Source organism: Panthera uncia, unplaced genomic scaffold, assembly GCF_023721935.1.
Source record: "Panthera uncia isolate 11264 unplaced genomic scaffold, Puncia_PCG_1.0 HiC_scaffold_1633, whole genome shotgun sequence".
In the NCBI taxonomy this organism is placed as follows: domain Eukaryota; kingdom Metazoa; phylum Chordata; class Mammalia; order Carnivora; family Felidae; genus Panthera; species Panthera uncia.
The window spans coordinates 16,758-32,983 of NW_026058287.1; the positions used below are offsets into that span (position 1 = coordinate 16,758).

The 16,226-nt window shown below is 38.9% G+C and overlaps 1 pseudogene; it reads right to left on the reverse strand.

Moving 5' to 3' along the window:
* Positions 1-7,440: 7,440 nt before the first annotated feature.
* LOC125917265 (60S ribosomal protein L37a-like) lies at positions 7,441-7,707 on the reverse strand (annotated as a pseudogene).
* Positions 7,708-16,226: the final 8,519 nt, after the last annotated feature.

Sequence of the window (16,226 nt, forward strand, 5' to 3'; positions counted from 1 at the left end):
GAACCAACTGAGCCACCCAGGTGCCCCGACTGTAAATTTGCTTTAAAGTGTCATATATATTAAAAAAAAAAAAAAAAAAGGAAAAAAAAAAGAAAGGAAGGAAAATGAAGTCACTTCTGATGACCTCTCATTTCCTTCCATTTTCATACCATTTCTCACCTCCTATTTAGAGCTAAGGTTTTGAAATGAAATTTTGATATTGGTTCTCTCCAATTCTTCTTCTATTCTGTCTGGAATTCAATAAAATTGGGATTTTGATCCCACCAGTACATGTAGCTGCCCTTGTGAAGACCATCATTCACCTCCACGTTGCTAAATAAAATTGTCAATTTCCAACTCTCATGCTGCTGACTTCGAAGCATTTGTCATCTTGTTCATTCCCACTCTTTGAAATGTGCTCATCACTTGGCTTTAAGGACACTCCACTTATCTGTCTTTTCCGATTACCTCCCTGGCCACTCCTCAGTCTCTTTGAAGATTCCTACTCAGACCCTGATCTTTAAATATTGAGGTACTCCAGTATTTAGACATTGAGCTTCTCTTTTCTTTAAAAAATTTTTTTTTAGCATTTATTCATTTTTGAGAGACAGAGGGAAATAGTGTGTGAGAGGAGGAGGGGCAGAGAAAGAGGGAGACACAGAATCTGAAGCAGGCTCCAGGCTCTGAGCTGTCAGCACAGAGACTGCTGATTCACAGTTTTTTGTCTCCAGAGCAGATATCTCTCCTGAATTTCAGACTCATAGACCCAACTGCCTCTACTGGACAATGCTACCTGGGTATCTAACGGATGATTTAACATTAATGTCCCCAAACCTGCTTCTCCTACTCTTCCACATCCATCTTTCCAATTTCTTGGATAAAAAGTCATGACTCTTTCTTGATCCCACATCTGATTCTTCCACAAATTCTTTTGGCTCGGCCTTTAAATTTTTTTCTAGAATCTTACCATTTCTCACGACCATCACAACTGCCAGTCTAGTCTTATCCAACATTGTTTCACAATGAAATACTGGAATACCTTCTACCTGGTATCCCTTTTTCTGTTCTTGTGTCTCTGGTAGTCTCAATTCAGATGCTGGAATGATCTTTTTATTTATTCAAAAAAATTTTTATTAAATGTCCATTCATTTTTGAGAGATAAAATGAGAGCGTGTGCAAGCAGGGTAGAGGCAGAGAGAAACAGGGGGACAGAGGATTTGAAGTGGGCTCCGTGCTGACAGCTGAGAGTATGATGCGGGGCTCAAACTCATGAACTGCAAGATCATGACCTAAGCTGAAGTCGCAGGCTCAACTGACTGAGCCATCCAGGCACGCCCAGAATGGTCCTTTTAGATGTAAGTCAGTTCATGTAATTCTCTGTGCAAGATTTTCTTATAGTTTCTTCCCATCTCATTTGGAATAAAAGTCAAAGGTCATGTTATGTGCCTCCCATGCTGGAATTATTATGTGTCACCTCATCTATTTTCTCCCTCATTCACTTCCTTCTGGCACAGTAGACTCAGATGTTCCTCTGACAGGCCAAGTATGTTTCTGCCTCCGGCTTTTGCAGTTGGTGTTTCCCCTGCTTTGAACATTCTTTTCCCCAATATTTGTAAGGCTTGCTCCCTCATCATGTTCAGATTTTTATTTAAATGTCATTTTTAAAGGCCTTCTCATATCAGTTATTAAAACTTCTGCCACCTCGGGGCACCTGGGTGGCTCAGTTGGTTAAGTGCCCAACTCTTGATTTCGGCTCAGGTCATGATCCCAGGGTCATGGGATTGAGCCTAGCGTTGAGCTCAGCACTGAAGGTGGAGCCTGTTTAAGATTCTCTCTCTCTCCCTCTGCCCTTCTCCCGTGCTCATGTTCTTTCTGTCTCTAAAAACAAAACAAAACAAAACAAAACAAAACAACCCCAAAACAAAAAAAACTGCAACCATCTTATGCCTTGCTTTATATTTTTCCATGGCACTTTTAACCTCCTGACCTGGTAGCTATTTTACTTAATTGTTGCCTGTCTCTCTTCTAAAATGTAAGCTCTGTCATGGTAGGGGTTTTGACTTCTTTGAACCCAGCACATAGAGCAGTGCCTGGCACTTAATAGGTGCTTAGTAAATATTTGAATATATGAATGTATGAATAAAATTGGATGGTCATCTAAATGTGACCTGTACAATTTTCCAGCAGGTATGAACTAAGTTAGTGTTGTAGAGCATTAGGTTTCTGTTTTTTAACACAGGAATTCTATCTTATAAAAGTAAAAGGTATTCTTCACATTGATTAGATAGACATTATTATAACTGGTGAGCCAATATAGGGAATTAAATAAAATTAGTCAAGCCAAAGGTTACACTTTTCATTGTTCATTTATAACTCTTTTTCCAAAATAGATTTTTGTTCCCTGTCACTTCAGTGGTTTTGAATGCTTCCCTATATTTTTTGGCTCAAAAATGGATTATCTCTGTAGGTCATCTGTAGAAAAGTGGAATTTGTCACATTTATAAATGATCTTTTGAATGCCAACACAGATAGCAGAGTAGAGGAAAGTTAGCTAAAGTTAGGTTTTTGAGTAATTCTCCAGGTCTGAGTGGTTTCAAACTGTAGGGTGCATAGGAACCCCCTGGGGCTGGTTGTTCAATACGACTTCCCTGGCTCCACTCCAGACTTGCTCTTCTAGAATTTCTGACAACCGGCCCTGGGAATCTGCACAATGCCCCCAGGGATTCTGATGTAGGAGCTCCTGGACTTGCCTTTGAGATATGCAGCTTTGGTCATTCAAAAGATGTCTAGTGTCTTTCCTAGAAATCAAGCAAAGGTTCATGGTAAGAAGAAAAGTATCATAAATTTCATACCTGTGGAGACCAATTATCTTGCTATGAATGGTGGCTTGTCTGCAAACTGTCCCCAATCCCCAGGGTGCCATCTTACATATGTGCTGTGGCGTACAAGGGGAAAGCAGTAATTTCAACTAAGCTCTGCTTGATCAATAGTAACCTATCACCTTTACTGAAAAAATAATTCTGAGGAAATGTCACATAACTGTAGGTGGTTAGAATCACCTCCTAGCCGTGTTTGCTGACTTATCATGATCTACTCCACAAATGACTGCATTTTTTTGGTCCTAGGGTTTTGTCTCCTTGCTCTTTCTTTGTCCTAAGGGAATCAGGTGGTGAAAGGGGTCAGAGTATGACACACTGTTACCATGGAGACCAGAAGCTACTCAGCTCCTGTGTGGGTTGTTTCACCACCCACCCCCCCTTTCCAACCAGCTGTTATTTCACCAGAGTAAAAGGTTTTTACCAAGTGGAAATACGAGCCTTTGAATCCTTTTCCTTTAGCTGTAGCTTGAGCGAGAGAGGAACGCCACAGATCACTTTTCATTATTTTGAGACAAAGTGCCAAGAAAATGTTGGGTTTGGGGTGGTGAAATTTCCTGTCATCATGGTGTTTGGTTTCTGGACTTGTAGTTTTTTTGTTTTAAGCTTTTGGTTAGCATATTATAATCATGAGTGGGAAGACGTGGAGTGCTTTTAAGCACTCACCTCCTGCTATGAGAGAAGGAAATGGCTATGTTCATAATTGCAAATTATTTGATAAAATTCTATCCACCCCTTTGAGGACTTACTATATCCAGGCACCTTTCTAAGTACTTAACATGCATTATTTCATTTAACCCCACCTCAGACTATGAGGTGAATTTTATTATATCCATTTTATAGGTGAGGAAGCTGAAACACACGGAGTTTAAGGGACTTGTGCATGCAGACTTTCTAGTGAGGAAACCAGAAGAAGAGTAAGGGACACAGAGGATCCACACTTGGACTAGGATCACTGCTCCAGAGAAGCTACTGCTGAATCCATTGTGTGTATTGTGATAGCGCTGCTCTATAACTGTAACCAAGGTCATGTTCGTGTTAGATATGAGTGTGTAAGTCACAAGGCTAAATCAATAGTTATTCCAGCAAGTTGTGAAATATCCTGGACTTCTGGTATAGCTGACACCCTGGTGCCTGGACCACAGCCTCTGGGCCCAGCTCTCATTTCAGTGGTAGTTGTGGTGGGCAGGTCTGCTGTAGCTTAGTCTCACCTCAATCCAGCCAACCACCACCTGGAGCCCAGTTATGGGTCTTTCTGTGCTTTATCCTAGGGTCTTCTCTGACTCTAGGGGCTTCTTATGTTGTGCACAAGAGCATCCAGATATTGCAGGAGAGTTCATGTGCTTAGGGACAACTCTTAGACAATGGGGGTGGAGGTGGGAGATTAGTGCGTAAATGCTCCAGCCTCCTATTGATAGCTGGGTAATTCCACAAGGCATTTTATATGCTTCTCCAAGGTCCTGGTAGAGACAAGAATCCATCCTTGAGGACTCCATCTGTGACCTCGAAAAGACAACTTACAATAATTTTTCTATCTCCTGTCTCACTCTCTCCACTTATTTGCTCCTGTTTCCTGGGATCAGTTCCTAAATAAACTATGTACAGCCAAGTCTTTGTCTCAGGTTCTGATTTCTGGAAGGAACCCAAACAAAGAAACAGAGTCATTTATCAGTGTTCAAAATTGTGATGATTATGCTATAGGGAGAGTATAGAACCAAAGTATGATCAAGTCCATGTGCTCAAGTCACACTTGTGTGTGTGTGTTTGGATTCTGGCTCTGTCACTATACACTTCATAACACTGTCAATCCGATATTTTGAGCCTCAGTAACCTCAAATGAAAAACTGGGAAAAAAAACTACTACCTTGTAGAATTGTTGTGAGCTTGCTCAGAACCCTGACAGACCAGTCTTGGTGTGGCTGTTACCCTGTCCCACCTGTGGACTCCCACCCCTCATGACCAGGTATTAGGTGATGCTAAGCTGGGAAGGAGGGAGAGCGTGAGATAGTCATGAAGATGTGCATGTGACAAATCAGCACTCAGAACATGCATTTTGTTTTTTTGGGAGAATAAGGAGAACTAAATGCTGGCTAGTGATCTCTGTTTATAAAATATGGCAGAGGATTTGTGAGTCTATGTTGTCTCAACATTCTTATAAGGAATTTTATAAAAAGTATCTGCTTTCTTCCATTCTGCTTAGACAAAAGAACTCTGAGTCTACTGTAACATACAGAGAACTCTAGAGACTCCCAAAATGCCAAGAGCTTCTATGTAAATTACACCTCCATTTATTAAAATGCTTCTACTTTATTAAACTTTCTGCCTCTTGCTGTTAAAGAGATGTTACAGTGAATGGGAACAAAAGTGGGTGAGTGTGAAATGGATCTAAAGTTGCCATGGAAACAGGTGGTAAAAACAATCAGTGAAGAGATATGTGTTCATCCAGGAAGTCTTCAAATTGCCCCCAAAGGCCATCTGACTATAAGTGAGCTGCATAACCATAGCTGATGCCCTGTGCCACTGTGCAGCCCTAAATCTAGGTAAGGGTAAGAGAAAGCTTATCTTTCACAGACAGCTATATGACTCTGAAGATAATAGAAGTCATCTATGCGTCGATTCCCTCCTCTGCCTTTGCAAATAACAGGAGACGTAGTGAGGAAGGCAATAATAATGACTTACATGTGAATTGCTCTTTCCGTATTTCCAAGGGGTTTTGTGTTCACTGACCCATTTGATTCTATAAGACAGGCGGTCTTGGCCATACGACACCAGTATCACAAAGAGCACAGAGGCACAGACAAATTTGTTTAAGGTCATACAAATAGTAAGTAATTAAAATGGAACTAGATTCCTGAACTCTTGTTTGTGCAACTTGTTTTTTTTTCTGCTAAGACATAGCCCAGAGATATAGTGGAAGAGAATAGAAGACTTGGATGTCAGTTCCTCTGCCACTGGGAAGAAATCCTAACGGTGCTGTTGGGAGCTCAGGTTGGAGTGCTAAACGTGGGTCCTCTTCCTCTCCTTTCTGTCCTCCATTTCTGCCCTTATCCAAACCTCAATGTTTTTTTTCCCCCTGCAGCAGTTTTTCCTCCATAAAAGTTTTCTGAAGTTAAATTATAGCCACATATATATCCTTTTCAGAGTAACTCAGATGGTAGTGAAATATTGTGATTTATAAGAAATATATATTGGTCATTCAGATGACCAAATCATCCAAGGTTCCTGGCTTAAAAGTTCCCCAAACTCTTGGAGTTTCTTGAGTGATACAAATAACAGAAACATAGTATTGGGTCTCGGGCCCTCAGTTTCTGAAAGTGCATAGAGCCATAAAGGTGAAATGGGTATTAAAGGAGTTAAAACCAAAGCAAAGCACCACCACTTTATACAGGTAAAGGTCATACACACTGCAATATGCTTTCTTACTTTAGTCCTTCTCTATACTTAGGGTAGATGAACTGCTATCACAAATACACTCTCAAATGAGTAATGGCTTAAGCACAATAAAAGAATATTCCTGACTCATGTCATAGGCCTCAAAGGGTCGATAGGTCAGAGATGCTGTTCTCCACTTATCCTTAGGCTTGAGGCTAATGGAAATCCTACCTTCTTCAAGGAGTGGCTTCCAAGTTCATCCTGAGGGTGTTTCTATTTCAGTAAGCCAGAAGAGGAGAGGCTTAGCTTGTTTTTATGGGCCAGGCTTGGATCACAGGCTTTCATATTCAGTGGCTTCACCTAATTGGAGGGGAGTGGGAAATCCAGTCTGGGTGCCTAGGAAGAAGAAGAGACTATGGACTCTGGAGCATAGCTTCCAATCTGGGATAACTTTCCCCTTCATCACCCCAATAACCTATGTTTCACTGTAAATAAAGTGTTACGTGGAGACACCAATGAAAGCAAAGAAAAGCACATTTATGAATGCTTTCTTTATTCCCAAACAGAAGTTTATCTTTGGAGGTATCAACCAGTAATCTTGTGGTCTCTTTACTCCCCTCTTCCCTTCAGCTGCGAAATGTTCTTGGGGGGAAAAATAAACTGTCACAGAGACTCTGCCTAAAGGCAAACAAAAGAAGGGGGAGATACTGGCTCACCAAGGAAGGTTTGTAATATTCAAGATTTTCAGACTTGGGTGGACAGTACATCTCATCTCAAGTTTGTTTGCATATTCATTTCCCCGGTGACTGGTTCTAAGGGAGAAAGCCTGAGGCTTTTGCAAGTGAAGGGGAGGAGTCCCAGAACAGTTAAGGGGCTCTGGGAAAGGAGACATTCTCAGGGCTTGGTTTTGAGTGGGGACTTATGAATCGTCCCGTAGGGGGTGTGACTTGTCAGGTTCCTTTGAAATCACTGATGCCACATAGTCCAACACTTCTTTGTACTTCCTCATTAGGCTGATGGCACCACCGCATCTTTTGCCCACCATGCTGGGTTTTGTTTTAATTTTTATTTCTGTCTCACAAATGAACTCCCTTCCTTCCTTCCTTCCTTCCTTCCTTCCTCTTTTCTTTCTTTCTTTCTTTCTTTCCTTACTTATTGTTACCTAAATTAACCCATTTATTGTAGGCTAACAATGTTTCAAATGGTGGAGCTTCTACTGCCCTTTCAATTCCTTCAGCCTTCGGATGGCAGATTTTCCTGTGACAGCAGAAGTGATGTTATAAGCTCAGGCACCACCAGCTACACCCTAGTGTCAGACCCCCACAGCTCATCTTTTCATTTTGGTTTTGCCACAGAAGGAGAAAGTGTGCTCTGTATGCTGGGTTATTTCAGTTTTCTTCACCATTTTTTTTCTGAAGGAAGAACCATAGTGGGTCCTGTATTTACCTACAATTCCTACTTTCTTGGTGCATTTAGCCATGTCACTGGAAACCAGTTCTGAGCCCAGAGAGACAAATGAACTCCTTTAAAAGCAGCTCTTGGTTTCCTCTTCTCATTACGTGTCTTTCAGAAATGCCTCTTACAACCTTCTGCAGAGTGTCGTGTGTATAATTTCCTTATATTAGGAAACCATAAACTGGAAGGTAAATAACAAATATAACCAGTATAAGACCACAAACACAGGTAATGTGTAAAAATTGTGATAAAATATATGTGCTTGGAGAAATGTTAACAAATCATTAGCTGTAAAGCAGGGATGAGATTACACATATTATTTCTTTTATATTTACAACAAGGTATGAAGCAGATCCTATCCCATTTTTAATACTTTTTTAATACAAGGGAAAATTGGGACATAGAAATTATTTAGTCATCTTTCCAAGGTCAAATGGCTAGGTTATATAAAGGATTTGAACTCAGCTTTCACTCCAAATCCTGTGGATTTAATCATTATACAAGATTATTTCAACCTGGGGATTCATACACTAAAATATTTTCCATTTGCTTTTAGCTACTACTTGAAAGTATAAAATAGGGAGTTGGGTACTTGATGGAAATGATTGAAAATGATTATCTTCAAAGTAACTTAAGTTCACATCTGTGCGTCATATTGGACAAGGTGTTAGGAAAAAATCCTGCCTCTAGAAGCTTATGCTTGAAAACACCAATACTTGTCAGAGCTGTGTTTTAATTGTATGTCAGTGTTAACATTTGATTGCTGGCTTATCCTTTGAGATTCACTTTGGATACTACCACTTGCAAGAATCTTTTCCTAGGTATTCTCAGAAGAAAATTTCTTCCTTTTTTTATACTCTAAATATTTTGTCAATATTTTACGTATGCCATGGAGTTCTTACGCACGACTCTTTCTCCCACACAAGGGTTTTTGGGAAGCAGGGCCATATACTGTACATATTTTTACCCTTCATGGTGCCCTTGCCTGGGGTTTTATACATGATAATTGTACTATAAACGTTTGTTGAAATGAGACTGAATATCTTCCTTTAGCTGAAATATGACCCCTTTTTTAGTTTTACCTTTTAATGGAGAAAATTATATCCTGAATTTAGGTTTTCTTCAACCTACCTTTCTCCAAGGAGTCTTAGGAAAGAAACACTTGAACATAAAAGTGGTATATAGGAGAGAATTTGATTGATTTGATAATTTAATCTTTCCAGGTTTTTCCAAGTTCGCCCCAAAACTTGTGTCATCAAATTTTTTTGGCTTTGATAGTAGATCGGACTGGATATTTATTAAAATCATAACTTCTGATGCTTGGATTTTACTCGTGTAGGAGATACACAGCTATGTAGACACTGATTCTAGTGTCATTAAAAGCAGTGCATTATCACATTGTAAAAATTGAATTATGTTTTGTGAAAAATAAGTAGACTCCCAGGCCCAGAAGAGAGAGTGTTAATTCACTGGATTCATGTATTTGCTTCTCTAAGACCATTTTAGAAAGAAGATGATCGAATTCCATTTCAAAGAATTTGAGGGTTAAAGATTTTACATCTTGTAAGCAATGACAAGAATATTGATCTTCTTAATACTAGTGTGCTAAAAATAAGGAAAAACTTCTCCTTGCTCTAGAATTAGAATTAATGTTTCTTTGTTCATTCATTCATTAATTTTTTTTTCTTTATTTATTCCCTGACTTTTGCTTCAAGGGAGCTTTGAATTTCTAAGGTAGTTTCTCTTCCAAATTGGTTAGAATCAATTCAATGCTTTAAGAAATAATTGGTCTCTATTACATGGATCTTTCGATTATTTCCCTGAAGTCTTTCTTTTGAAGAGGGAATGACAATGATATTCCTTCCACACAAAGAAATCATATTCATTGGTGTGCAGTTATATTGGTGAGTAACTGTAATGACATACACTCTCCATAAAACTATAATAAATGTCTCACTCAAGTTATCACATTGTAAGTAGGACAAATGTAAATTTGGAGAATTTATAAAAATGTGAATATTTATTATTTTGTAATTAAAATGTTTATTTTTGAGACAGAGAAAGACAGAGCATGAACAGGGGAGGGTCAGAGAGAGAGGGAGATACAGAATCTGAAACAGGCTCCAGGCTCTGAGCTGTCAGCACAGAGCCTGACGTGGGGCTCAGACTCACAGACCATGAGATCATGACCTGAGCCAAAGTCGGACACCCAACCAACTGAACCACCCAGGCACCCCAATATTTTGTAATTAAAATGGATAATAATGTGGTATGTTTTCTAAAAAGTGCTTGTGCCCATCTTAGAGGAATCTTGAATCCTTTAAGTTTCCATGTTTCTAAGGTGCCTTTTACATTTCAAATATAAGGCTCCATTTTGTTGACCTATCGATTGGTCATCCTCATTACTGGGCGTGTTGGCAGAGTTAGAGGTGTTCTGCATTGTGATGATGCACTGTTGTTTGCTGTCTTCTGGCAAACACCAAAAAAGAAGGAAGCATAAAGTGGATCAAAGTATCTTTGATAGAAGCTTCTAGCAGGGCCATTTGAGGATGAGACAGTATGTCATTTTTCTGAGTATGTACAACTTCAAGTGACTTATTGAAAATTACATACTTATACCTAAGTTCTTACAAGGGAGTGTGGGGAGAGGTTTTTAACAGTAGGTCAAGGAGAGAAAAGGATTTTATGGGTCTCTGGGAGAACTAGACAGGAACAAGAAATCACTTAATTAGCATTTAATCCACATGTATTCTGACGCCTGAAAGCAGCGTTCTGTTTTAGAATGAAATGTGTCTCCGTTTACCTTCCACAAGTTTGAAAAGATAAAGCATTACATTTTTAGAGAATAGGTTGATTGATTTCCTGTTGGCTTCCCCTCCCTCATCTTCCATGTCCCTGGGGTGGCCCTCTCCTTAGGGTGATAGGAAAGCCTGGGAAGTGAGCACAAGTTCAGCAGTGAACTTACTGATTGCTCTGAATCCCTGCTCAAAGTGCCTCTGGGCTTCCCAAGCATCTGGTAATTCCTTCCAAGAAGTCTGGATTAGACCAGACGTGACACTGAAAGTGTGAATTTACATGACTTAATCCCACTGATTCTTTGTTTGTTTCTTTGTTTATTTTTGAGAGAGAAAGAGAGAGAGAGAGAGAGAGAGCATGCACACATGAGAGAAAGCAGGGGAGGGAGGGGCAGAGAGAGAGAGAGAGAGAGAATCACAAGCAGGCTCAGCTGTCAGCACAAAGCCTAATGTGGGGCTTGAACTCACAAACCGTGAGATCACGACCTGAGCCGAAACCAAGAGTTGGATGTTCAACCGACTGAGCCTCCCAGGCGCCCTAACCCCACTGATTCTGATGGCAGTCAGCATGAGAGGCTAGAGGACCAAAGAGCTTCTTTCTCTTTATTTTTTTTTATTTAAAAATTAAAAAAATATATATTTATTTTTGAGACAGAGACAGAGCATGAGCAGAGAAGAGGCAAAGAGAGAGGGAAACACAGAATCTGAAGCAGGCTCCAAGCTCTGAGTTGTCAGGACAGAGCCTGATGTGGGGCTTGAACCCACAAACCATGAGATCATGACCTGAGCTGAAGTCACACACTTAACCAACTGAGCCACCAAGGCACCCCTAGCTTCTTCCTCTTTAATTGACAGGCTCAAGTTGTCACTTGTAAGTACAGTGAGTCATGAGACCATGACCTGAGCTGAGATTAAGAGTTGGATGCTTAACTGACTGAGCCACCCAGGCGTCCCAAAACTCCATACCTTTTAGAATGAAGGTAAAGAGTTTTTGTTTCATATTTTTGTTTGTACTCCAGTAATTTTATTTGTTTATTTATTTTCTTTTCAAATTTTTTATTTAAATTCTAGTTAGTTAACATACAGTGTAATATAAGTTTCAGGATCAGAATTCAGTGATTCATCACTTATATGCAATACCCAGTGCTCATCATAACAAGTGTCCTCCTTAATACCTATCACACATCTAGCTCACCCCCCACTCACTTCCCTTTGTCAACTGTCAGTTGGTAAAACGTTTTTAAAAATGCATTTCATGTCTACCATATTAAGTATTTAGAATATTTAAAAAATTATTATTATTATTATTGAGAGAGGGAGAGAGAGAATGAATGGGGGGAGAGGGGCAGAAGGAGATAGAGAGAGAGAATCCTAAGCAGTCTCCATGCTTAGTACAAAGACCCCCCCAGGGTTTGATCTCACAAACCGTGAGATCATGACCTGAGCCAAAATCAAGAGTTGGAAGGTTCACCAAACATCCCACCCAGGCGCCCATTAAGTATTTAGAATCTAATTCAGTTATTCCCTGCTCTTCAAAAGTTTGCATTATGCCACTTCGCTTTTATGAAAGACCTACATTAGTACCTGTTTTCACTGAAAAAAATCCAAAGAGGATTTCTCCTTTTACAAAGAAAGGTGAAAAGTGAAAAATAGCCTTCGGTGTTATATTTGCAGCGAGCCGTTATAGAGGCAGCCCTCACCTAGAGCAGCAAGAGCGGCCCCACCTAGCCCCTTCCCCAGGAACTGCACTCAGTATCTCAGCTTTAAGCTGCCATAGCTTTGAACTGTGTCGTGAGCATCTGTGCTTTATTTCAATTTATTTTGTGCATCCTTTAGAAAAACGTGTCCTATCAGAAAATCCTAAGATAATTTATTTTTGGGGTCTGAGGATGCTTGAATATTTTTTTCATATAAATTAATGGTAATTGCTTCTGTGCCTAATGCCATTTCAGCTTATGAAAATTTTCATAGGAATTCTCTCCTTTCAGATAGTGGGGGAAACTTGTATGAAATATGTTTTTGCCTCAAAGATGTAATAATTTTGAATAAAATCTGAATAATTCTAAAATGACTTGCACACTAGTAAAAGCAAATTGAAAGGTTCTAAGAAAATGAAAATCAAAAGATGGCTATTATACTCTACATTGTGTATTGACTCATGTAGTTTTTCTTGTTTTCCTTTTATGTCTACTATTGAATATAGGTAAATCACTTTATTTTGTTTTACTATTTTCAAATCACAAAGCTAATAATATTTGACATGGAGAAGAATAGGTTATGATATATTATTTCTATCTTGGTGACACTTACTTTTATGTTTATATAAAGTTATTCTTAAAATGATGTAGTAAGAAGCACTTCCAGAAAATTGGACCAAAAATGGATCTCCAAAAATGCATTCCTCCATAAAAGCAACAAGAGCAAACTCTTCCTTTGCCTGATAAATAAGAACAGTGCAAAAATTATCAAGATCGACTTTTTCAGAACTCTGGAAAATTAACTAAAAGCTTGCCACAATCTAAAGAGGATTTATTCAAGTATTTTTTCAATAGAAGCTTGGTAAGAACCGTGAACTTGGTGGATTTAAAATTTTCCCTGTCCCATCACTGTCTAACTTTCTCTAAGATTGGAAGGTTGCTGGTTTTCAACAACTCCAGAGAGTTAACTATGTAACGTGTCTTTAGCTTGCTTGCTGCTAATGACAGCATTACCAATGGATAGGTAGAGAACACCAAGCTGGGGTGGAAAGAAACAGATGCAGACACCCTCTAAGGATTCCTCCCAATTTTCTCCTTTCTAAGAAGAAGGTGACACGATTTTAACTGGGAGAAACCACTATTGCAAAGGAACAGTGCCAGGACAGAAATGTAGTCCTTAACACCAGAGGCTTTCCATTCTGAGGGGGTATCTTTCCCCTCTCCATTGAGTAAAGACCCTGGGCTCACACCCTCCTTGGAGGAATCCATCATTAGCTGAGCTCTCCAACACTGCTCTCTTCCAGGCAGAAAATAAGACACTTTAAGTCTGACATTGTTTAAAAACACCATGAAGTTAAAAAAAAAAAGTATACTAGATAAACAGATACATGAACCAAACAAAGAATTTAGAATAAGCAAATAAAATCTCAGAGAAATGAGGATTGTGGCAGACAGTGAAGGTTGGCTGATTCAATGTTCTTGCCAACCAGCTTTTGCTTTGTCTTCATCTACTATAAGAGTGTGGGAATTCAAAACCTACCATCAAGATGGCCTTGCAGAACTTTGGTTGGATATGTGACACAATGGTAGATCATGAGATATAAGAAGTCTGTTAAGGATTTCTGGGAAACTCTTTGCCTATAAATGTATTGCTTCTTTTCTTCTTCCTTGTTTTTGCCCTCCCTTCTTCTTACTACCAGCTGCAAGATGGCTGGAGGGCATTCACCACATACCTTCCATAAGGGAAAGATAAGGAGAGGAGAGACTTTGCCCCTAATACTTTGAACTGCCAGCAACCACTTCTGAATCTTTTGCTGTTTGAGAAAGGTAAGCAGTTTAATTTGTTTAAGACACTATTACTCAGATTTTCTGTTACTTAAATGTATAAGTAATGCAGATAGGAAATTGGACATAAGAAAAAAATTAGTCGTGAGACAATTCATTGGTAATATTTAGTATGAAAAATACAGCTTAAATAAAGAACTTAATGGATACAATGGAAATAAACTAAAGAGCTAGAGGAGGAGGTCCAAGAACTTTCTCAAGAAGCATCAGAAAGAGATAAAGATACGGACCATATGACAAAAATTTAAGAATTATGGAAAATAAGGTATTTCAGATGGCAAGACAAGCAATAAATAGAGAGAAAAAATAATTGAAAACATAATGAGTAAGATTTATTTAATCTAACAAAACATGTTCCTGCAATGAATTGACAGATTTCATGTGGTGTGAAAAAAAATAGGTAAATGATAACTTATACATCTGCATATTATGATGCCATGTAAGAACATCTAAGTGTAAAAGAAAAATTCCAATAGCTTCCAGAGATTCAAAGCTGATTGCCTCAATCTAACAGGAATTTCATTGTTATCAGTTTGTGCAATTGCAATGTTGGATAATGGAACACTATTTTTAGAATACTGAATAAAAAGATATTTGAATCTAGAATTTTTTCCAGCTGTATTATCATTTAAATGTGTGGGAAAAAAAAAGCCTCATGTGCACAATGCTTCAAAAGACTCACCACATAATGACCCTTTTTGAAAACACTCTAGGACAAGAGTCAGAAACCATGGACCATAGGCCCAAACTGGTCCACCACATATTTTTGTAAATAACGTTTTATTGGAACACAGTTCTGCTCCTTCTTGTATGTAGTATCTGTGGCTTCTTTTCAGCTATGACGGCAGAGTTGAGTGGTTGCAAGAGTCTGTATAATCCGCAAGCCAAAGCTATTTGCTCTCTGGTCCTTTGCTGAAAAAGGTTTGTCAACTCTTGCTCTAGGACAAAGTACTCAAGCAAGGAGAGAAACAAATCTAGGCTGCTTCAAAATAGAGAAGTTAGGATGAGTAACTAACTTGGTTGGGTTCACTGTTTAAATAACAAAGGATGGAAGCAAGCCAAAATAGATCCCAAACAATCCAGAACGGAAGTGTTTTATCTGATGATCACACTGTTGTGGAAAGGCCAGAGAAGGCAAGTTGATGTTAAAGTATTTGGCTTGTTCAGGCAGCACTGTAGCAAAAGGGTCCTCAGGTTTGTGTTCCACGATGGCATCACACCTAAGGAGGCATCATTTACATTATAGGTACATCTAGAGAGATCATTAAGACTTGAATTCTGGCCCTCACATTCCTACTTTTCTTGCTGAAGGGTGGAGTGGGGGGTGAGGCCAGAAGTATATGAGTTGCCACACTGTGATGCCTGAGATATTGAGAGGGCAGCACCTGTGGGCATACAGCTAGTGGGGCTGCTGCCTGGCAGGCTCTAGAAAATCCTCTTGACTAGTTAAAAATGATTTTTTTCTTTGAGGAAGTGTTGTCTTTCCTTAACTCATACAAATTTGCCTCTGAGCTAGCAGTTGGTGTTTTAAAAGGGAAAAATCTAGCTATGAATAGGCTTAAAAATAATAGAAGAAAGTAAATGGATATATGCTATAAATAAATTAGTGATACCCACCAGAAGCATGGAAATAGACCAGCAGAAGAATAGTCTATCCATCCAATGGAAGATAGAAAATGAGGGGGAACCAGAAAGTATGGTAAATAGAAATGCAAAATAGTCTGTAAGAAATACATCCAAATGTAGCTATAATTACAATAAATATAAATGCAAAAAACTGATCCAAAGACACAGATACTCATATCAGATTTTAAAATGGCAATTGTTAGGCAAGAGAATCAAATGACTGTATCTCCATGGAAACACAGACATGACGTAGTAGTTGTCAAGTGATCATTATTACTGTGCTTTTTCTGTATTGAGTTAATTATTCAGAATCAAAGCAATCTCTGATATCCTGGAGTCAAAGGTAGACATCCTAAGGTTTTACTTTCCAATTAGTTATCTGTTCCAGCAGTGACTCTGCTTAGTAAAGTCTTAACATGACTTAGTGATCAGAAAGAAAACTTTTAGGATAATTCTCAAGAGAACCTTTTACATGGAAAAAATTTGCCTTACTAAAAATAAAACTTAATGAAACAATACTAAATATCATAATTTTGACAATTTTGGTTAACTTACTCGGAACCAAATTTGTCAGAAACGAA